The 23,308-nt window shown below is 47.7% G+C and overlaps 1 protein-coding gene and 1 long non-coding RNA gene across 5 annotated transcripts in view; one reads left to right on the top strand and one right to left on the bottom strand.

The window, feature by feature from the left end:
- The window catches only part of LOC138452892 (voltage-gated potassium channel KCNC1-like), a 1,227,882-nt gene that overhangs the window by 1,139,445 nt on the left and 65,129 nt on the right, over positions 1-23,308 (bottom strand). The gene's annotated exons all lie outside the window — the stretch shown is intronic.
- Positions 17,845-23,308, top strand: part of LOC138452897 (uncharacterized) — a 357,311-nt gene continuing 351,847 nt past the window's right edge. The window contains exon 1 of the long non-coding RNA XR_011260325.1: positions 17,845-17,954. This is a non-coding gene — a long non-coding RNA (uncharacterized lncRNA). The remainder of the gene's footprint in view (positions 17,955-23,308) is intronic.

Below are 23,308 nucleotides of genomic sequence, written 5' to 3'. Positions count from 1 at the left end.
TATTGACCTTGAAGGAGCGTAAGCTACAACCACAAGGGAAGTATCACTGCGGGGATGGTTGGGAGGGGCGATAAGGAATACGTCGGAGGAACATCACGTCGAAAGAACGCTACCAGGTAAGAAGTAACTTGTTCTTCGAAGGGATTGTGTCCTCCGACGTATTCCTTATCTTTGATAGACACCCATAGCAGTGGCATGTAATTGGAGTTGGGAGTGAGAATGTTTTGTATCCCTTTAGGGATGGACCGAATGCAATACGGCCTTGCCAAAACTGGTCTCTTGAGCAGTGGAGGAATCCAGATTGTAAAATCTTGTGAATGTATATGCGGACGACCATGTGGCAGCCGCACATATGTCCCGGACCGGTACCCCTCTTTGGAGAGCCGAAGAGGCTGCGATACCCCTGGTGGAATGAGCCCTGAGATTTTGGGGTGGCTCTTTCCCTGCCAGCCTGTAACATTCCAGGATGGCCAAAATAATCCACCTGGAGATGGTTTGTTTTGTTATGGGTAGTCCCAACTTGTGACATGAGTATCCTACAAACAGTTGGTCTGCTTGCCTGATCCTAGCCATTCTGCTGATGTAAAAGCTGAGAGCTCGCCTTGGGTCCAGCCTATGTAGCCTTTCCTCCTCTTTCCCCTGATGGGGAGGAGGGTAGAACGAAGGTAAGGTAATTTTCTGAGTAATATGAAATTCAGAAACCACCTTTGGGAGGAAATTAGGTTTCACATGTAGGACAACTTTGTCCTTGTGGAAGATTGTATGTGGGGGTTTACAGGAGAGAGCTTGAAGCTCGCTCACCCTCCTAGCAGATGTTAGTGCTACCAATAGGACAGTTTTAAGCGTGAGAAATCTCAGCGTGCAAGAGTGAAGTGGTTCGAATGGAGTGCCCATTAGGAAGTTTAAGACTAAATTTAAGTCCCATAAGGGAACCTGGAATGGTTTTGGAGGGTAAACATTAGTAAGTCCCTTGAGAAATTGTACCACTAGAGGAAGTTTGAAATATGATGGTTCCTCCGCAGTGCGCTTGAAGATAGAAAGCGCTGCGAGATAGCCTTTTACAGTGCCAACTTGAAGGCCTGAGTTTGCCAAGTATAGTAGAAACGATAACACCGTTGGTGTACCACATGAAAAAGGGTCGATATTCTCTTCCCTACACCAGCTGCAAAATTTGTTCAAACGGCAGCGGTATAAAGACTTTGTTGCTGGCCTTCTGGCCGAAAGCAACACCTCCACGACGTCATCAGGGAGATCCCAATCCTTGTACCTCACCCTTTCAGAAGCCAAGCGTGAAGGTTGAGGGTTCTGGTGTCTGGATGGAGAACCTGACCTCCCTTCTGCGAGAGAAGATTCTCTTTGAGTGGAAGACGGATTGGAGGACAGATGGACATATTTAGAAGGTCCGGGTACCACGTTCTCCTGGCCCAATCCGGGGCAATTAGGATCATGGTCTTCCGGAATCTTCTCAACCTCCTGATCATTTGAGGAATAACAGGGACTGGTGGGAACGCGTAAAGGAGTGGAAACTCCCAGTCCACTACGAACGCGTCTCCTAGAGCTCCTCTCGGGGAAAATTCCCTTGAACAGAACAGATCGCACATCCTGTTGGTGCTTGTGGCGAACAGATCCACCTGAGGGGTTCCCCAAAGGGCGAAGATCTCTTGAAGGACTTCCTGAGCTAGCTCCCACTCGTGGGAGACTGTGCTCTGCCTGCTCAGAGCGTCCGCTGTCAAGTTCTTCTCTCCGGCTAGGTGGACTGCCGATAGAGAGATTCCTTCTTGGATTGCCCAAAACCAGAGCTGCATCGCCTCTCTGCACAGTGGCAGTGATCCTACGCCTCCTCTTTGGTTGAGGTAGTGCATGGCCACCGTGTTGTGCGTCATTATCAGGACATTTCTACCCTGTACTGATGGCAGGAAAGCTTTCAGCGCTAGTCTGATCGCTCTCAGCTCTAATAGGTTGATGTGTAGTCTGGACTCCGATGGAGACCAACGACCGCTGATGGTCAAGTCATTGGCATGTGCTCCCCACCCCGTGAGTGAGGCGTCTGTGACTACTGTTATCTCCGGCCATGGTTGCCAAAACAGTTCTCCTTTCAAGATGTTCTCTGGATAGGCCCACCATTGAAGGTCGCTGGCTACCTTGTCCGGAATCCGGAGGAGATCTGTCATTCTCCCTGAGAATTGCGACCACTGACTTCTCAGTGACCACTGAAGAGATCTCATTCTCAGACGAGCCTCTGGCACAAGGAAGATGCAGGATGCCATGAAGCCTAGCAACCTCAAAAAGTCGAAGGCTGGGAGACTTTGGGCTTTTTGAAACTTGGTGACCATCTGTAGAATATCTTGAGCCCTCACCTCTGGTGGCAAGGCTTTTCCCAGGGAAGTGTCCAGGACCGCTCCAATGAACTGGAGTCTCTGTGATGGTATCATCTGTAACTTCTTTAAATTGAGGGAGAAGCCCAGACTGTGAAGGAAGTGGCAGACATAATCTAGCTGGGCCTGGGCCTGTTCCGAAGATACAGCCCTGATCAGCCAATCGTCCAGGTAGGGGTAAACGTGGATCCCTTCCCTCCTTAGACTCGCCGCCACTACCGACATCAGCTTGGTGAAGACCCTCGGGGCGGAGGTCAGCCCAAATGGCAGAACTCGAAATTGATAATGAGAGTCGCCAATTGCGAACCTCAGGTATTTCCTGTGTTTGAGATGGATTGGCACATGGAAATAAGCATCCTGAAGGTCCAGAGATACCAGCCAGTCCTGGAGCTGGAGGGCCTGAAGGATCTGAGAGAGAGTTACCATCTTGAACTTGTCCTTCCTGAGGAACTTGTTCAATTCTCGTAAGTCCAGGATGGGTCTCAGTCCTCCGTCCATCTTTGGTATGAGAAAGTAGGGGGAGTACCAGCCCTTGTTCCTGTCCGCTACAGGTACAGGTACTATGGCACCTTTCTCTAGCAGGTCTATAATTTCCTGCAAGAGGAGCGGATCTGGAACTTTTAGAGAGCTGTTCCCCGGTGGATGACTCTGAGGAATGTGTAGAAAGGGTAGGCAGTAACCTTGGGCAACTGTCTCCAATGCCCAAGCAACTGACGTTATAGCCTGCCATTCCGTCAGATGGTGAGTTAACCTGCCCCCTACAGGTGTATTGTGTGGGAAGGCCTCAGAGTGGTTTGGGGGCGGCTGATGCAGATGCCGAGGGTAAAGAGGCACCTGCTGCTGCTGTGGTCTTAGTACTTTTGACCCGTCCACCTTGGGTGGATCTCCTTTGGCCTCTTTGAGCCGGCTGTCCTCTGCCTTTCCCGAATTCCTGAGGAGCGAAAAGGAGTTTGGCGGATAGCAGCTCCTAAAGATTTTGCTGCTGCTTTAGAAGTCTGTAACTTTTACAGACTGTCATCAGCCTTTTTCCCGAATAATGAAGAGCCGTCAAAGGGCATAGTCAAAAGTCTGGCCTGTACATCTGGAGCAAAGCCCGACTTTCGCAACCACGCATGCCTGCGGATTGTTGTACTTGCCGCCATGGCCCTGCTGATACTGTCAGCGGAATCGATGCCAGTTTGAAGTGATTCGCACATGGCATCTTTGCCATCTTTAATAATGTTAAGGAAGATTTCCTTTTCCTCTCCTTCGGGTATGCAGTCAGCCGCTGATGAAGCTCACTCCCATAGTGTGTGACTGAACCTGGCGAGCGTACAGGTGGCGTTGATGGACTTCAACGCCATACTACAGGCAGAGAAGACTTTCTTCCCCATAGAGTCGTACCTCTTGTCATCTCTATCCTGTGGGACAGTAGGGTAAGCGGTACTACTGCTAGATGAAGTTGCTGCTTGAACCACCAGGCTCTCTGGGGTCGGGTGTTTTGATAAGTATTCAGGGTCAGCAGCCGCTACCCTATACTTGGTTGACAATCTTTTATTGACCGCAGGGATAACTTCAGGAGTTTCCCAATTAGATGCAATTTTCCTTTGTAAGGCTGCATGGAAGGGGACCACCGGGTCCTCCTGTGGGCCTTTGTCTAATATATCTGTTAGGTCATCCTGTTGAAAAACAGGTGAAGGCGCAGACCAATCCATAAATTCAATAATTCTTGCCATCAGGGTTCTATAGGGTGTTTCGGCATGTTCCCCTGGGTCTGGCTTAACAAATTCCACTTCTGGGGAAGTGTCCAGCCCACTTGCCTCATGTAGTGACTCCTGTAGGTCCTTCAGCCTTCTTTCCTCAGAGGTGAAATCCTCTGAAATAGGCAGTGTGGTCCTCTGTAACTCGGATGTTTCTTGGTCAGAATCTTCCCCCTCTTCATAAATTGAAGATAGTCCAGGGTACTCTGACCTTTGAAATTGTGTAAAACCCATCTCTAAAGCAGAAGGAGCCAAACTCGTCGTTATTGGGCGAGAAAACGTTGATGTCGTCGACGTCGATGTAACAGGCTTCGAAGACGGCGAGAACGGCGTCGAAAAAAGTGGAAGGGGTCTCGAAGAACTCGAGAGGATCGGGATCCTACTCGAGGGCATCGACGACGGTCTCGACGTCGTGCCGGAGGCCCTTGGAAACACTGTTGGCTGTGGAGTGGCCTTGGTCCTCTCTTTGATCGGCGTCGACGTCGGCGTTGACGATGGCGTCGAGTCGATCGACCGATGCATCAAGGAACCCTTCGACAACGGCGTCGATGGCGCTTATCCGTGCGTCAAAGACGGTGCCTTCTTACCCGATGGCTCATGGCGCTCTCGGGTGGAATGTTTCGCCGGGTGCTGCGACTCGCGGCGTTTTGATTTTTTGGGTTTTTCACCCGGGGTATCACCCTCAGCTGTCTTCGAGGGGGTAGAGGTCGCGTTCTCGAAGACGCTTAACATTTTCTTTCTGAATTCCTCCCACTCAGCTTGAGAACTGTGTTTAGTGGGACAGGAGACCCTTCTGGGGACACAGAAGACGACGAGGAAGGGGACCTTCGACGTCTCTTTTTTGAGTGTCTAGATCTCGACGAATGGTGGGAGCTACTTCGAGATTTAGAATGGGAATGTTTTCGACGGCGAGGAGACAAATGCCTCGACTCAGCCGATGAAACTTTCGAGGAGGTTTTGACTGACTTACCTCTTTCGAGCTTCCCCTTGCGCTCCTTCAAGGCTTTCGCCGTCATGGACATGCAGTCCTCACACTCCAAACAATGGTGCTTGGATCCCAAGCACCACAAGTAGATCCTGTGTGGATCCGTTATCAACATTTTTTTATCGCAGTCTTGACATTTCTTGAAGCCGGATCGCGGCGGCGTCGGTTCCGATGAAGAAGCCATCGAGAACGATAAGGTATATTTGAGTAGATATATTTAGTTATCCTGACTGAACTGAGTAACGACGTTCCGAAGTCCCCACGAAGCGCGGAAAAACGGAACTGAGCAACGAACGCAGCGCGTGGCTATTTATGGGCATGGTGACGTTGGCGCCGATACGGTGGCCGTCGAGGGACATCGACTCGGCGGACGTCGACACGCAGCGCCCTCTACAGAAAAAGGACGCAATCCCTTCGAAGAATAGGATCTTCCTGGGGTCCTTTATCCAGGATGTCAGTAAGATCATCCTGCTCATATATTGGTGTGGGTCTTTTCCACACCATGTATTCCACCACCTTGGACATTAAATGTCTGTAGGACCCATCTGCATAGTCAGCAGGATCAGGTCTCCCAAATTCTAATTCTGGGGACGTATCTAGTGCACTTGCGTTTTGACGGGACTCCTAAATTTGTTATCCTTCATTCCTCTGAGATCAAGGATTCAGGAACCCCAGGTGTTCCATATTGTAGGCCAAAGGGACGTGAATCATCAGAGGCATGTTCTACGTCTTAATTAATAGAAGAAAGTGATTCAAAAAAATCCTTTCTTGGTAGTGGAGTGTATGATTTTTCAATAATCCTCGATGGCATCGCCGAGATTTTCTACTCACTTGACATCAAGTATTTTGGCGCTGATGGCGTTGATGACTTCTTCCTCGAAGGAGATTTGGCTTGACTCGAAGGATCCTTCGACCGCTCTGGAGGAATTTTTTCCTTGCCTCCCAGGCTCATGGGCGCACAGGTTTTGCCCTTATCTTTTTTCTTGTCGAATTTTTTCGACTTGGGCATGACTTTCATGAGTCTTCAAGGGAGGCAAACCGCATTCTCAAATACTTTCATCATTTTCACTCTGAAATGTTCTCACTCAGAGGCCGATTTCATCTGGCACTTGATCCATTCTGGGGCGGAATTCGACGGCAACAAAGACAGCAACCTATGGTGCCTTTTCTTGGAATGTCGCAATGATGACCAGTGGCGAGAGCCACTGTGTGATCGTGATCCTTTTGTCTCCTTTCGACAAGGAGAAATATTTCTCGACGACTCATTTGAACATCGTTTTTTTGACGGCGTCCTCAATAGGGATTTAGACCTACCTGCGGCTAGTTGTTTTCCTCTTCACTCTTTCAGGGCTTTCACCATCATCGATAGGCAGGCCTTGCAGTCAAAGGTAGCATGAGAGGAACCCAGGAACCACAGAAACACACGATGGGGGTCCATAAAGGACATCTTTGCCCCATAGTCCTGGCACTTCTTGAACCCCAATCTCGGAGTTGATGAAGCTGATGACGACGCCATTTGTGAGTAATTTTGTCAAAGATTCTTGTAGGGAATCGAAGCGCACCGTATCGGAAGCGATAACTTTCACGGAAAAACAGAACTGAAGCCAACGGTCGCTGCGCACGCTTTCTACAATCGATAACGTTGACATCCGAGACAGAAGCCTCCGAGGGACATCGAGTCGACAGGCATCAACGTGCAGCGCCCTGTGTTGGAAAGAATTTCTAAAGCAGCTGAAGCTGGATTTGGAAATATCATAAGATGAGGAGTCCGTGGGAGGACACAAACCATTCGAAAGTGTAATATGCATAACATTTCACCCACTCAATTGCATGGGGTGGTACTGGAGGTAGGACATATCCTGCGCTATCCGGGCACTATCAGTGGACATTTAGGAACTAAGAAAAGTCTGTTCACCTGTGGCAGCGCTGGTCTCCAGATTTTCAGTGACTGTTCAGAGACGACAATACGTTGTTCCACAAAAGCAGAACTGCAGATCTTTCTGAATCAGACCAAATATAAACCGTGGTTGTTTACAGTATGGTGCTGTTTGTAGCTGGTTAGGGATTTAGTACCAGAAGATGTATTCCATCCCTATCAGTAAATGCTTAAAGTCCCTCTTGAAACTTGCTTTGATTTTGTAATAATAGGTCTTGGGAACTACTCGTTACTATTACTTGGGATTTTCTGGTGCTTGTGCCTCTTATTGACTGATCTACATTGCTGTGCCCTAAAAGCTAGTGGAAGGTGGTACTGGCCTCTTGCTGTTCAGTTTCCAGATGCAGTAGACACATTTAAAGACAAGGAGGGCCTGTGAACCACCCCGTACTGTAGACAGGAACCGGATGCCTTGGCAAAAACACCATGTATACATCACAATTAGGCTTCCTTGACTACGGCGTGCTGGCATATGCACGCTCTTGCTGGGCGCAGGACCTGTGTCCATATTAACTAGGTAGACGCTACCTCAGGCTTGCTGCTTCCGCCGACGCTGATAGGAGACACGCTCCCGATCTCCAAACCAAGGTAAATGCAGATACTGCATTGGCAGACCCCTTTCTCTACACAATGGCCACTTCAGATTGAAGGCGTGACCAGTCCTGTCAATTCTTTCAGAATGAACCTAGCAAGTGCTACCATCAGAAGCAATGGATTGCATGGAAAGACTGACCACTCTAGTTTGGCTGGAACCTTACCAGTCACCACCGAAGGTACAGTGAGTTTTATTTGAGACTCACCCTATGCTTTTTGTTTTTACAAACACCCTATGATGCATGGGCACACTATCACGCTGGGACGCACCTGGTCTGATAGCCTTTCAACCTTGCACCATTGAAAGGAATAGCATGAGACACTAATGACTGATGACTGTCCCCCCATTACCGGGGTGGCATTTCACTTACCCCAAACAGGCTGCATGGCCCCACACTTTGGAGATGGAGCCATACATGATATTGAATATTACCCACTTACCAGTTTCTCCCTACTTTGTCCCTAGATTTAAAGATATTCTTCCCCGCTGTGAATCAAGGGGCCCACTTTGAATACATACAAGTGCAGAACTTTTTGCCTGCTACATTTTTTCAGTATCAGCTCCACTATCACCGTAGGCCAACCAAGAGGGCAGCAGATGTCTGGAGCACCCTCACTGACTCTACTTAGGTAAGTTGCGTAGGATGCACAAAATGGCTCTTTACAAATAATTGAGGTCAACTCTAGTGATGAGATGTGAACAGAAAGAAATTGTACAAGTAATACACAATTGAGTACTATTGAAAAACAAGGAACAAAATATACTTGTATCTTCTCCACTTCAAATTAAGATGTATAATCTATTCTTCTTTCATAATATAGCCCTTGTCTCTTATTTATTCATGCACTAATCTTGAATCAAGGGAAACTTTGCAAAGATTAAGGCCAATCATACCTCTCAGGTCTTCGATTCTTTATGTTCTTTTTATTTTATTTTCCAGGTAACTGTCCCCTGGAATTATGTTATTTATTGTCTTAATTGTTGTTGATGACTAGAATTGTGATTAACACAATGTGTACATAAAATTCAGTTATGATTTGTAGTTTTCACTCCGCGCCCTGCCATGCCGGCCCCAGACGTACAGCACACTACCCTGCTCCTCTCCCCCTAGCCCAATTCTCTCAACAGCCCACCCCATGCAGCCAACATTTCACCATTAAACGGTGACTTGGCAAGCTCATTGGCTCGCCACTTTCCAGACCCCTTTCAGTACTCACCAGCCCCCGCCTCACATATCACCCCACCTATCCAACTTCACCCAACCCCTCCCGCCCACTCCCCACACTTCCACAGGAATAAGGCAGCTCGCTGGCTCGCAACCCTCCCAAAACTCCATCTATGCACCCCAGTGTACATATCGCACTATAAACCAGCCACCCCCGCCAAATCCACCCTCTCCCCCACCTGTGGCAATGTTGCTTCGCCCCTCGGCTTCCGCCTATCTGGCAACCACCTCCCCCCTGCACACCTAACTCACACTTATGCTTCCTCAGTGCAGCACGAGCCGTCCTGGCCAACACAGCCCCATCAACAAACCCTACTACTCTCTCGCACTAAGCCGGTCAAGTGGCACAGCAAATAGAGCACTCACTTAGACATCCGTGTAGAGCCTGCTAACGCAGGTTCGATTCCCGGCAGGGCCAAACTCAGCCTTTCATCCTCCTGAGGTTGATAAATGAGCACCACACACAGTGGGTAATAATAAGCAGTGCTCAGATACCTCAGGGTTTGTAGCATTATATAAATGCCAAATTATAATTATTATTATTATTATTACACTCCTGCACCCCACAAACACCCCACAAAGCACACAGCCATCCTCATCAAATACCACCACCGACACATTGCTCTCCCCATCTCCTCCCTAGGGCATCCCCTGCTCTCCCTCCCTATTCTCCCCAGCCTTCCCCACCCACCACAAACCTGTCCTAGCCCTTTTCACTTCCCCTCCAAAACACCCATGCCAGTCAAGGCTGAAACACGTGTATGGGGTTGCTGTTGGTACTCTTGTTCAGAGAAGAATTGCCATAGCATTTCGGTGCTGGACTGCCCATGTGAGAAGGACAAAGACTGATATGCAAATGGATATTTCCCATCTGTGAAAGGTACAGTGAGCAAAAAGCAGATGGCTGCGAACTCTCAATGTGGTTAACAACCACTGAACAGGTTATCATGCCTTGTTCTTCCGAGAGAGGGGCGCCTGCTCCCTTTGTTAAAATTTTTGAAGGAACTTGGGGTTGGTCACCCTAAGTTAACTGGGGGCAACCAGACGTGGACTCCTTGCTCACTGTGCTTACAGAGGCTCAGCGTCACCTCATTGATGATGCCCAACAAGGCTGAAACACGTGTATGGGGTTGCTGTTGGTACTCTTGTTCAGAGAAGAATTGCCATAGCATTTCGGTGCTGGGCTGCCCATGTGGGCGGGACAGAGACTGATATGCAAATGGATATTTCCCATCTGTGAAAGGTACAGTGAGCAAAAAGCAGATGGCTGCGAACTCTCAATGTGGTTAACAACCACTCAACAGGTTATCATGCCTTGTTCTTCTGAGAGAGGGGCGCATGCTACCTTTGTTAAATTCTTTGAAGGAACTTGGGGTTGGTCACCCTAGGTTACCTGGGGGCAACCAGACGTGGACTCCCTGCTCACTGTGCTTAGAGAGGCTCAGCTTCACCTCACTGACGATGCCCAACAAGGCTGAAACACGTGTATGGGGTTGCTGTTGGTACTCTTGTTCAGAGAAGAATTGCCATAGCATTTTGGTGCTGGACTGCCCATGTGGGCGGGACGAAGACTGATATGCAAATGGATATTTCCCATCTGTGAAAGGTACAGTGAGCAAAAAGCACATGGCTGCGAACTCTCAATGTGGTTAACAACCACTCAACAGGTTATCATGCCTTGTTCTTCCGAGAGACGGGCGCCTGCTACCTTTGTTAAATTCTTTGAAGGAACTTGGGGTTGGTCACCCTAGGTTATCTGGGGGCAACCAGACGTGGACTCCCTGCTCACTGTGCTTAGAGAGGCTCAGCTTCACCTCACTGATGATGCCCAACAAGGCTGAAACACGTGTATGGGGTTGCTGTTGGTACTCTTGTTCAGAGAAGTATTGCCATAGCATTTCGGTGCTGGACTGCCCATGTGGGCAGGACAAAGACTGATATGCAAATTGATATTTCCCATCTGTGAAAGGTACAGTGAGCAAAAAGCAGATGGCTGCGAACTCTCAATGTGGTTAGCAACCACTCAACAGGTTATCATGCCTTGTTCTTCCAAGAGAGGGGCGCCTGCTACCTTTGTTAAATTCTTTGAAGGAACTTGGGGTTGGTCACCCTAGGTTACCTGGGGGCAACCAGACGTGGACTCCCTGCTCACTGTGCTTAGAGAGGCTCAGCTTCACCTCACTGACGATGCCCAACAAGGCTGAAACATGTGTATGGGGTTGCTGTTGGTACTCTTGTTCAGAGAAGAATTGCCATAGCATTTCGGTGCTGGACTGCCCATGTGGGCAGGACAAAGGCTGATAAGCAAATGGATATTTCCCATCTGTGAAAGGTACAGTGAGCAAAAAGCAGATGGCTGCGAACTCTCAATGTGGTTAACAACCAATGAACAGGTTATCATTCCTTGTTCTTCCGAGAGAGGGGCGCCTGCTACCTTTGTTAAAACTTTTGAAGGAACTTGGGGTTGGTCACCCTAGGTTACCTGGGGGCAACCAGACGTGGACTCTCTGCTCACTGTGCTTACAGAGGCTCAGCTTCACCTCATTGATGATGCCCAACAAGGCTGAAACACGTGTATGGGGTTGAGGTTGGCACTCTTGTTCAGAGAAGAATTGCCATAGCATTTCGGTGCTGGACTGCCCATGTGGGCGGGACAAAGACTGATATGCAAATGGATATTTCCCATCTGTGAAATGTCCAGTGAGCAAAAAGCAGATGGCTGCGAACTCTCAATGTGGTTAACAACCACTGAACAGGTTATCTTGCCTTGTTCTTCTGAGAGAGGGGCGCCTGCTACCTTTGTTAAATACTAGTGCACTGCCGTCAACTCCTTGGATTGGAATAGACACTGACTTAGATTGACGTCTCATTCTTTGGTTTTCAGTCATCTAAGAAATTTCCAGCCGCTCTACAGTCCACTAGAGCGGGTACATTACGAACCTCTTGTCCGTTAAACAAAAGTTTCAAACTAATAATCACCATGGGGTTTTCTGTAATGTGTGTATTGCTAGTTAGCACTGGGAAGTCAGAGGAACCTTCCTGACCTACCCGAGTCGCAATTCCTCCTACGACTGGTTGGGGAAGTTTCCCGACTTCCTGGCATCTTGACAACTTGGAAGGCTACTGGGCATTCCTTAACCAAGTGAGATGAGGAGCCACAATACATACAAATTCCTTGAGTCTTTCGACGCTCTCTTTCTTTGGAGGATAAAGGCCCTCTGGCGGTTCCTATTTGCAAAGGTTCATCAGAAGATAGATTCTTAGCTATACTGTGTGGGTAATCCATTCAAGGTCTGGGTGAACGTCCTTTACGTCGCTCTCTTTGACGTTCTTGAAGCCAATAATCCATTTGCATGGTCAGGGTTATATGTCTGCTCGATTGGCTGGCCGACATACTCTAGACACTTCATCTTTTAGTTCTTCTGTTAAGCCTCGTCTAAACAAGGTTAATAAAGCCTCGTCCGGCCAGGCCGTTTCCGCAGACAATTGTTTGAACTAAGTAACGTATGTCATAACATCCTGTGCTCCTTGTCTAAGGTCTAGAAGTCTTTCTTGGGATGCAATAGTTATCTCCTGTAGGCTAAACATCGATTTTAAACTGTTGACAAAGGCTAGATATGAATCCAGGATAGGATTACCTGAGGTCACTAAAGGGGTGGCCCATGCTAAGGCAGCTCCAGACATATGAGAAATCAAATAGCTTACTTTGTCCTTATCTGTATGGAAATAATTTGCATTAAATGTGAATTGCACCACACACCTGTCTAAAAACTCTTTTAGTTTATGTGGGCTTCTGTCGTATTTGCCGGCAGGCAGAGAAGAGGGAGGTAGCTCGGGAGTAGCTTTAGCAACCATGGGCATTCTCCTGTTTAAGGTTCTGCACCTCATGGGACAAGGACTGCATAGCAGCCATTAGCTGCTGCATCTGTTGCTCCATGTTCTCTGCACAAAAAAGGGCGTTGCTATCCGTTACAAACTTATGGATGATAGGCAGAGACACACTAACCTTCAGATGTGCAGTCCTTGAAGTCAGGAGAAACTCCCCCCCTTACCACCCTGGGAACCTTGCCTGTCTCCGCCTGATGATACAGGAGAAAACAGAGAAAGGCAAGCCCCCCCGGGAAGCTCTCTGGGGAATAAAACCCTGTACAGGATTGAGAGCGTTGGTCTGGGGTGGATCCGTCCAGGCTCCTATTCTTCACTGGCAGTAGATCCTCTAAGGAGGTTGGATGAGCGACTTGTATTAAGAGAGAATTAATAGGTACGTTTCAGAATGAAGAAATGGAGGTAGAAGGAAATAACATTAGGAGTTGCACCTGTCGAGAGACGTCAGAAGGAAGCTTGTTCCTGGCTAGGAAATGAGCTGCAGAGTGTTGGTAGTCCTGTTGCAAGACTACAGAGAGAAATGAAGATAAGCGTGAACTGGTTAAGAAGAATGTTAAGTAGAATCACTATGTAAATTACCTACATGAGCTACCGAAGGCGCCATTGCTTCGATCAGAATCAGAGTGTTCAGAGGCGGTAGTTATCTGATTCGTATGTACAGACTTCTCTGAAACGCTGAAAGAATAAACCCAATGAATGTCGCCTTGTTAAAACAAAGGTGGCGGAAGACAAGAGCACCCGATAGAATCCCCACCTTAGGTATCTGGGATAGAATTTACAGGAAAGTATTCCTGAAACAGACGGTAGTGACAATCTCTGATTGGCAGATTGCAATTGCGAATTGCAGTGAACGTTAAGTGAGTTCTCGAAGAGTAGGATTCTAGAAAGACACCGAAAGGCGTTAGTGAGAAGAATTGTAAGGACAGGAAGGAAGTCATCCCTAGTAAGCGTACTTACGAAGGGTCATTATGGAGAGTAGCAACACACTGGAATCCTGGTTCAGTGTGCTTATATCCCGTCACTTGACAGCAGCATGACGGAGCCCTCTGAGAAGCTGAAACGGGCAAAAAAGTATTGCAAGAGTGGGACGTAGCGGCGGCCATTACAGAGTGAGTCAAAACCATTGTATAACGGCCCATGCCACAGCGCCACCATGACCACCGACCGTAACGGGATATGACACATATTCCTTATCTTTTGATAGACTCCCAAAGCAGTGTCAGATTTGGAGGAGGGAGTACGAATTTTAGAAGTGCTCTTAAGATTTGTCATGGAGAGAGTGTAAAACCACCTCCCAAATCCTCCTTCCAGGCCCAAGAATGAATCCAGACAGTAATGTTTAGTAAACGTGTGAATGGAAGACCATGTGGCTGATGCACAAATATCATGTATCGGCACCCCCTTTGTAAAACAGAAGATGTTGCCATGCCACTAGTGGAATGGGCTCTAATGCCTTCTAAGGGATCTTTCTCAGCCAATCTGTGGCATTCCGAAATACCCAATATAATCCATCTAGACAAGGTTTGTTTAGTGACTACATGTCCCAACTTGTGAACTGTATACCCAACAAAAAGTGGGTCAATGTGACGTAACTTAGCCGGCCTAGAGATGTAAAAGTTAAGAACTTGTCTTGGATCAAGTCTATGCCGCCTTTCCTCATCCTTGCCCCGATGTGGAGGCGGATAAAAAGATGGTAACACAATTTTCTGGGATGCCGCCTTTCCTCATCCTTGCCCCGGTGTGGAGGCGGATAAAAAGATGGTAACACAATTTTTTGGGATAAATGAAAATCTGATCCAATTTTCAGCAGAGAAGTTGATTTGACTTTAGGAACTACCCTGTCCTTAAAGAAGGTAGTATATGGAGGCTTAAAAGATAAGGCCTGAAGTTTGCTCACGCTGCGGGCTGATTAACGCAACTAAAAGGGTAAAGGGTAGTCTTAAAGGTCAGCAATCTTAATGGACACGAATGGAGTGGCTCAAAAGGAGTACACATAAGGAATTTTAGAACAGAATTAAGGTCCCAAATCACACCCTAAAATGGAGATGGAGGGAACACGTTAGTAAGTCCCTTTAGAAATGGTATGGCTAACGGTATCTTGGAATATGATACCTCCTCTGACGTGCACTTGAAGATTGAAAGCGCAGCCAAGTATCCTTTAATGGTCCCAATCTGGAGCCCCAGATTTGCCAAATGTAACAAAAGGAGAACACCATAGGTGTACTGCACATAAAAGGGTCCACATCCTTTTCCCTACACCAGTTGCAGAATTTGTTCCAATGGCAGCAGTACAAGGATTTTGATGCTGGCCTTCTGGCCAAAAGCCAAAATCTCCATTACGTCATCTGGGAGGTACCAATCCTTACATCTCAACCTCTCAGAAACCATGGGGTTGAGTGTTTGGACCTCTGCATGGAGAACCCGGATGGTCTTGAGACCTTTCTAGAAAAGACAGACAGTAATCCTGGGCTACTGTTTCCAACGCGCACGCATCTGAAGCAATACCCTGCCATTCTTGCAGATGCTGTGAGAGTCTGCCTCCCACCGGGGTCTTGTGGGTTAAGGTCTACAAGAGGTTTTGAGGCAGCTGAAGCAGCTGCTGAGGGTGAAGTAGTTGTTGCCTGGGCGGGCTTTGCACCTCTGCATCATCCACCACGAGGGAATCTTTTTTGGCCTCTTGGACTTGCCTGTCCTTTCACTCTTCCAACAGAATAGAAATGAAAGGACCTACCCATCCAAGAACATCCGCTGGGGTGAGATGGTTGCAGCTGTCTGATAGCGGCACCAAGGGACTCGGCTGCTGCCTTTGAAGTCAGCAGCTTCTTGCTACCAAACAGCTGGGTGCCGTCAAAGGGAAGGTTAAGGAGCCTGGCCTGCATGTCCGGTGCAAATCCTGACTTCCTCAACCACGCAATCCTGCGTAGTACTGTGCTCACCGCCATGGCTCTGCTGATACTGTCAGTCCTGACTGAAGAGACTCACACATAGCCTCCTTTCCGTCTCTTACAATTAGGGGTATACCGAACTCCGCCATCGAGTCACTATTCTGCTGAAGTTCGGCTGAAAAAGCAGCTATCCGGCTTCGGCAGAATAGTTTCTGCGTAGTGAGTCGAAGCTGAAGTCCACTTTCTATGATTAGCTGCCTTCTCCCTGTTTGGGAGATGACAGCCAATCATATAAAGTATTGCAGTGTCTAAGCTGCAGAAGCCAAATAAGCTGTTTGCTTATTGACTACTGCAGCCTAACCACAAAGGAAACACCCTCAGCACGCGTTGAAATAGGAACTGAGGGAAGGCAACAGTTCTTCCCTTTCCCCGTTTCCTATGCCAACAGAGTGCACCAGCAGATGCCAGGACCCAGAGAGAGCGTCCATCACCCCCAGGTGAGTGCACACCGAAAGAAGCTTCTGCTTCTATGGATAATTCGAGGGCCGCTCCACTTTCCAGGAGCGGGACCCAGACTCACCGTGCACTTTGTCCACCCCGGCGGCCTCGAAATTTGCTGAGGCCCCCTTCAGCACGGTGAGGCAGCTGAGGTGCCCTGCAACCCCGCAGCCTTGCCGAAATGCCAATCATTTTGGTCGGGCCCCCGGTGGAAAGCCGGTGGCCCGACCTTCTTTGCACAATTAGGGGGCCGCTCCACTCTCCAGGAGCAGCCCCCAGTCTCACTCTCCTCGCAGTTGCTCATTCCCTTTCTTTCTTCTGCTTGAAGTATACTTCCTATTCCTAACCTTGCATTGTGCTTCCTTCACTCCCTATCCTTGTAGTGTGCTCCCTTCACTCCCTCTCCTTGCAGTATGCTCCCTTCCCTCCCTCTCCTTGCAGTGTGCTCCCTTCCCTCTGTCTCCTTGAAGTGTATTCCCTCCCCTTGCAGTGTGCTCCCTTCTCTCCCTCTCCTTGCAGTGTACCCCCTCTCCTTGCAGTGTGCTCCAGGACTCCCTCACCTTGCAGTGTACTGCCTCTCCTTGCAGTGTGCTCCCTTCCCTCCGTCTCCTTGAAGTGTACTCCCTCCCCTTGCAGTGTGCTCCCTTCTCTCCCTCTCCTTGCAGTGTGCTCCAGGACTCCCTCGCCTTGCAGTATACTCCCTCTCGTTGCAATTCCCCCTGCACTCCCTCTCCTTGCAGTGTGCTCCTTGACTTTTGTTGTCTCCTATTTGGTGAGAGGGCTTTTAAGAACCCCTGTGCCAGTAGCTTCTTAGGTTTGTTTCCCCGGCCAACCTTTCAGCGACTGTGACTCCTTGCCCACTCTCCAAAAGTGCCTCACTGTTGCTAATGGCTATTCATTGCTTTTCAAACACTGTTTGACTAGTACTACCCAAGGGGGTGATTTTTGAGAAAATGACAACATTTTTGCATTTTATTCATTCGCAACACTGGTCAAAATGATTAGCAGCATAGCGAAGTAACTCATCAAACTGGTCCGCCACATTGCACCAAAAAGGTGCCCACCTATGACTCCTGAAAACATGTCCACGCCAGCTTTTTGTATTTTTGATTCAGGCATTTGCCCTATTGCCCACTCCCCAAAAGTGCCTCACTGTTGTTGCAAATGAGTATTCATTCCTTTTCTGACACTGTTTGACCAGTACTACCCAAGGGGGTGTTTTGCGAGAAAAAGTGATGGGTACAGAATTATGCATTTATTCATTCCGCAACACTGGTCAAAATGATTAGCCGCATAGTGAAGTAACTCATGAAACTGGTCCACCACATTGCTCCAAAAAGTGCCCACCTATGACTCCTGAAAACATGTCCACGCTAGCTTTTCATATTTTTGGTTCAGGTATTTGCCCCGTTGCCCACTCCCTAAAAGTGCCTCACTGATGTTGCAAATGGCTATTCATTACGTTTCTGACACTGGTCCACGCTATCTTTTTGTGGTTTTGGTTCCAGACTTGGATATGGGGCCACCTGCTTGGCCTCAATAATATTTAAGCAGCCAGGGAGTGTTAGGACTTCCATGCCAGAGGGGAGTTATTTGAAAAGTGGGGAGGGGTGTCACGGGGACAGCATTGGCCTCTGGTCAGTGCTTGGGGTATGGCATTGGAGTATAAGGGTGCACTCTTAGCCGCTCATACATAACATAATCCTTTACTTTACTTTAGTCATACCACTGCCCAGAAAAAAAGCAGCATCAACCAAGGAAGTTCATCTCCGAGACCGGATTGCAATTCCACCACCTTGATGCAAATCACTGCTTAGTGCCTACATTTCTGGTAAGTACTATGGGGGTTTTACTATTCAGGGGAAGCTTGAGGTGGGAGGTCACCACTCGGTGCATATGCCTGATAAATGAGAGACTGCTATATTATGCTTGCCGCAGTCAGTGGATGACCATAATAGCTTCACACTTCTGGCAATTTCAAGCACAGTTTTTGTCATTGTTCATATTTCCTTTTTTACATAATTTTACATGCCTTTTTAAAAGGTTTTTTTAAAAACATTTTTTAAGGAAACCCGAATACCGTTTCAGAGCCATCATTCGATGCAGCTCTGCCAAAACATACTCTTAAGTTTGACTTTTGCTTTACATTTTTTTCTGTCACCAGTACGAGCTTCTGATTTACGTTAAGGCCCACAAGCAACAGAGAGGAGACGTGCCCAGCAGAAACCCTATCCCTGGCCCAGAGCAGCAGAACCCCTCATTGTCTGCATGAGTAGCACCAACGAGAAAACCAGCCCTAAGTGGGATTACTTTACCATTAAAATAGATGATAACTCCAAGACGGTGTGTTCTGTGTGCCTTGCAGTTTTGTCTCATGGTTCTGGAAACTCGAGACAGTGCAGCACATCAGCACTGACCAACCATCTGCGGCCCAAGCATCACAATGACTATGTTCAATATGAAAGGAAAAAAGAGGCAGTTGTAGGAAAAATCAACAGCAATGAGTCTCCCGCGAAGTGCAAGAGGGCATGGTCACAGCTGTCCATTCAAGATTGTCTGGACAAAAAGCAAGTGTGGCCTCTGGACAGCCCTGCCGCGCACGCTGTGCATTGCAGTATTGGTGAAATTAGAGCATTAGACTTGCAACCATTTTCTGTTGTTGAGGATGTAGGTTTTGTGCGTTAACTCCATAAGTTGGAGCCTAGGTACAAAGTACCATCACGTAAATATTTTTCGACTCGCATCATCCCTGACCTGTATGAAAAAGTGAGCCAGTGTACTGCTTCAGAGGTTCAGAGGGCTGAGAAAATTGCATTTACTGTAGACCTTTGAACCTCTGATAACACTGTGAAATCTTTTATGAGCTTAACAGGACATTGGCTAGCCAGCAACATGAAAAAACATGGAGGTTTGTTGCAGTGTGAGGCTTTTGGCGGAAGCCATACTGGTGCCAAAATAGGATTAGCAGAGAGAAGCAGATTTTGTTAGTGTGGGGTGTTTTACACACACCCTACAGCTTTGAATCCATGATGGCTTTTTTGTGCAAAGATCTGTGTCGGACATGATGGCACATGCAAGAAAACCTGTTGGCCACTTCAAACATTCTAGTTCTGCCACGTCCCGCTTGCACGCACTGCAAAAAGATCTTGGGTTCCCTGAATTGCAGTTAATTCAAGATGTGTCAAAGCGGTGGAACTCGTCTTTTCTGATGCTGGGACGACTGGTAGGGCAGAGGCGGCCAGTAAGTTTGTACTGTGGGGAGGACGATAACGTGTCTAATCTTTCTGCCTGCCAGTGGCTTTTGGCAGAAAATGTTTTATCTTTGTTGGCACCCTCTGCAGAGCTCACAAAGGGGTTTTTATCTCATGCATCAAGCATCTCCTTGGTGGTTCCTGCTGTGAAAGCTTTAAGGTACTACCTGAGCTCTGGTGAGGTTAGGGTTACTGGTGTCAGGTGTCAAGCTAGTGAAAACAGAGTTATTGAAGGCTGTAGAGACATGGTTCAAAGACATTGAGGCTATACCTATCTACTGTGGGGCAACAGGTATCGATCCGCGGTTCAAATTAACATTTTTCAGTAATGATGTTGTGGCCAACAAAGTGAAATGTGCAATGCACTCTACTGCCTTAGGCCTCTGTGAGCAGACCTCCAACCCTCCTGAGGGGCAACCTGCAGACCCTGACCTGCAAGAGGACGAGCCACCATCCAAGAAGAGTGTTCCACCATGTGACATATGGGCCTTCTGGGACACTGTTGCTCAGCAGTCCACGGCTGGTGTGAGTCAATCAATAAGTTCCATGGACACTGAGCTCACTATATTTTGACTGAGCTGCTGCTCCCTAAAACGGCAGACTCGCTGGAGTGGTGGGACATGAACAGTGTTCGATTTCCAGGGCTGGCACCTCCTCCTACAAGTGTGGACAGCGAGAGAGTGTTCAGTACAGCTGCAGATATTTATTCTGAACACAGAAGTAGCTTCCTAGCAGAAAATGTTGAACGCCTCGTTTTTCTGAAATATAACCTTTCCCTTACATGTTACTCTTATTAGTGAGTGAAAGTAGATTTGAGCTTTTTACAGATCTATTTTGTATTTATTTTTGTCTTTGTCATAAGCTTACAGAGATGTGTCCAATTAATAAATAAGAGTACCCATGCAATAGAATGCCTCCTTAGTTTATTAAATGAAATGCTGTTTATTATGCCCTAGAACATGTTTGCCTAAAAAAACAACTATTCGGATCACTATTCGGCTCTGGCCGAATAGTTGGACCAACTATTCGGTACACCCCTACTCACTATATTCAGGAAGCCGTCTCTTTCTTCCCCTTCGGAAATATGCTCAGCCATCATGGCTATACAGTCCCACAGGGTGAACGTAAATTTAGCTAATGCACAAGTGGCATTTGCAGATTTAAGAGCCATGCTCCCAACAGAAAACACTTTCCTTGCCCAAGTGTCGAAACGTTTATCATCCCTGTCTGGGGGAATTGTTGGTTGAGCTGCATGTCTAGAGGTAGAATTGGCAGCCTGAACTACCAGGTTTTCTAGCGTAGAATTTTTAAACAAATAGACAGGATCGCTACTGGATGGCCTGTACTTTCTGGTGAGGTTTTCATTCAATGCTGGACTTGCCTCAAGTGCCTCCCAGTTTGCCTTTACCCTTTCTGGCAGGGTAATATGAAAATGGAGTACCAGATCCTTCCAAGGACCCTTATCAAGGATATCGGTCAGGTCATCTTGCCCGAATGGGGGAGCAGGCCTGCCCCACCCTAGAAACTCTATTACCCTAGACATAAGATGTCTATATGGGGCACCAGCATGTTCTGTCGGGACCGGTTTACCAAATTCAAGTTCTTGTGAAGTGGCAATCCCACTGGCAGGCTGAAGGGACCATAACAGTCTTTTAGCCTCAACTCTTCTGAGATCAGGGCTGCCGAGACATTTTGCGCAACATACTGTAAACCAAAAGGAGGGGTATATGTGTTTGAAGGTTCATGTTCTTCATAAGTTGAAGACAAAGAGCCTCATTACGAGTTTGGCGGTAACCTGCCGGTGCTAGCAGCGGGTTGCCGTCAAACTCGTTACACTGTTTCCGCCGCCTGACATCCCGGTGCCAATGAAACATTACAGATTTCAGGCGGCGTAAAGTGTAAACCACATTCCCATGGAGTCCCAGATGACTCCATGGGAATGTGGACACAGAAGCACCGGCACTGTTGCTAGCAGTGCCGGTGCTTCTGTGACATCTCTGCCTACTGGGGCTGTTGCCAGACCGGGGCCAGGGTCAGACCTGCCGGGCGCAAAAATCCCAGGAAGGCAGAGTTGGAGTGTGGCAGTCCAGTAAGGGTGACCATATGGTGCGACCGGCACCCTTATTTCCAGTCGGCCACACTTGGAATGAGGACCAAAGACTTGAAGAAATCCTTCGTAGGTAAAGGTTTCAACTTTTTTTCAACCTACTTAATGACAATGTCAGGTATAGAGGGCAAATGCGTCGATCTCAACCCCAATGGCATTGATGGTCTCGACCCCGATGGTGTCGACGGTCTCGACGCTAATGACGTCAATGCTTTGGATGCTAATGTCATCAAAGTTTTAGAAGACTTTATCGAAGCCCTCGAGGGGCTCGACCCCCGACTCAATAGAGTCTTCAACAAGTTCTTGTCGAGTCGAGACCTCAAATGTTCTCGTAGGGTTTCTGGCCTATGTCCCGGGCTCGACGTCACACAGGATTTTGGCATGGTCCTCTCCTTGGCGGCCTTCAACAGTGCAACAGGAGCATTACTCGTGGTCTTCTGTTTCAAGGGGGTCGGGCCTCACTCTCGAAAATGTTTAACATTTCCTGTCTGAATGCCTCCCATTCAGCAGGAGTCGATGATTTGTTTGGGCATGATATTGTTCTCTCAGGAGAAGTTTCGGAGGAAGAGGTGGAAGGTGACCTATAGCTTCTCTTCTTCGTCTTCTTGGAAGAAGTTGAAGAATGGAGCGATCCACTCCTGTATCGAGAGTTCTTTTTGGACTTTTTCCGTTGAGGAGAGTCGCCTCGTGACTCATCGGACAAGTGCTTTTTCGACAGGGTAGTCGAGGGAGATTTAGTTTGGGGACTACCCGCTGCTAATTTCCCTTTTTGCTCTTTCAATGCCTTACCGGTCATTGCTTGACAAGATCAACAATTTGCCATCTCAGGCTCCACACCAAGACACCACAACCCATTCGATGAGTGCGACATTGTGGCGTTTCTTTTTTTTAACCCAGTGTTCAGGGTTGATGGTGTCAATGACAAGGCCATCGTTTTTGAGTATGTCACAGTTTATAACTGTAACCGAAGTGCGCCTCAATTCTAGAAGCGTTAGCTACTGCAGAAAAACGTAACTGAAGCTAATGGGCGCTGCGCATACTTTATGTACCAGTGATGATGTCGACATCGAGACAGTGACCCTCGAGGGATATCGAGTCGACTGTATCAACGAACAGCACCCTCTGCCGAAAAAGTTTTTCTGAAGCGGCTAAAGGTGGAGACGAATATATCAAAAGATGGAATACGTGGTGTTAGGAAAGATTTCTTTTTACTTCACCTTTCCTTGCATCTTTATGGAACCCCCAAACCTTTTGCTTTTAATGTTGAATCTGACCTGTACTTTTTCCAGTGCAGTGAAGCTTTAAGCTCATATGTTATGGGGAAACTGATATGTCCTTCAGGCTGTCAGTACTGGGAAACCTTGTTTCCTTTAGTCATGTTACTGTGTTACTACTTTGGGTTACTTTTTATCATTTGTGGTATCTTTTTATCATTGTGCACAGCAGCTTACACTACAGTACAATGGGGTGCATTTTTGTTTTGCCCTAGACTAACAGTCAGATGATTTTTGGTTACTCTAGCTGTGCTAAAAGGATAGGCTGGTGGCAGCAGTGACTTTTTCCCACTTGTGAATTTTCATTTAGCCTTACCGCGTGTACCGCGTTTGGCTACTAAATGTGGCTACTGGTTAAATAACGCCCATGCCACAAGATTTTTCGCTTGTCCTTTTGCCATCTTGTTCTTTAGCCTTCTTCCTGACCCCAATCCACAAACTGGTTTCAGTCTGTCTGAGAGGTATGCATGTATGTTCCCGCCAGTGGTCCTGATTGGACCACTCCTGGGGTGTGTCTGTGTGGTCTAGTCCTGCTATTGGCTAGTGATGGCAG

Source organism: Ambystoma mexicanum, chromosome 1p (genome assembly GCF_040938575.1).
Source record: "Ambystoma mexicanum isolate Mex_15411 chromosome 1p, UKY_AmexF1_1, whole genome shotgun sequence".
NCBI lineage: Eukaryota > Metazoa > Chordata > Amphibia > Caudata > Ambystomatidae > Ambystoma > Ambystoma mexicanum.
This window is presented reverse-complemented; position numbering and strand designations above follow the sequence as displayed.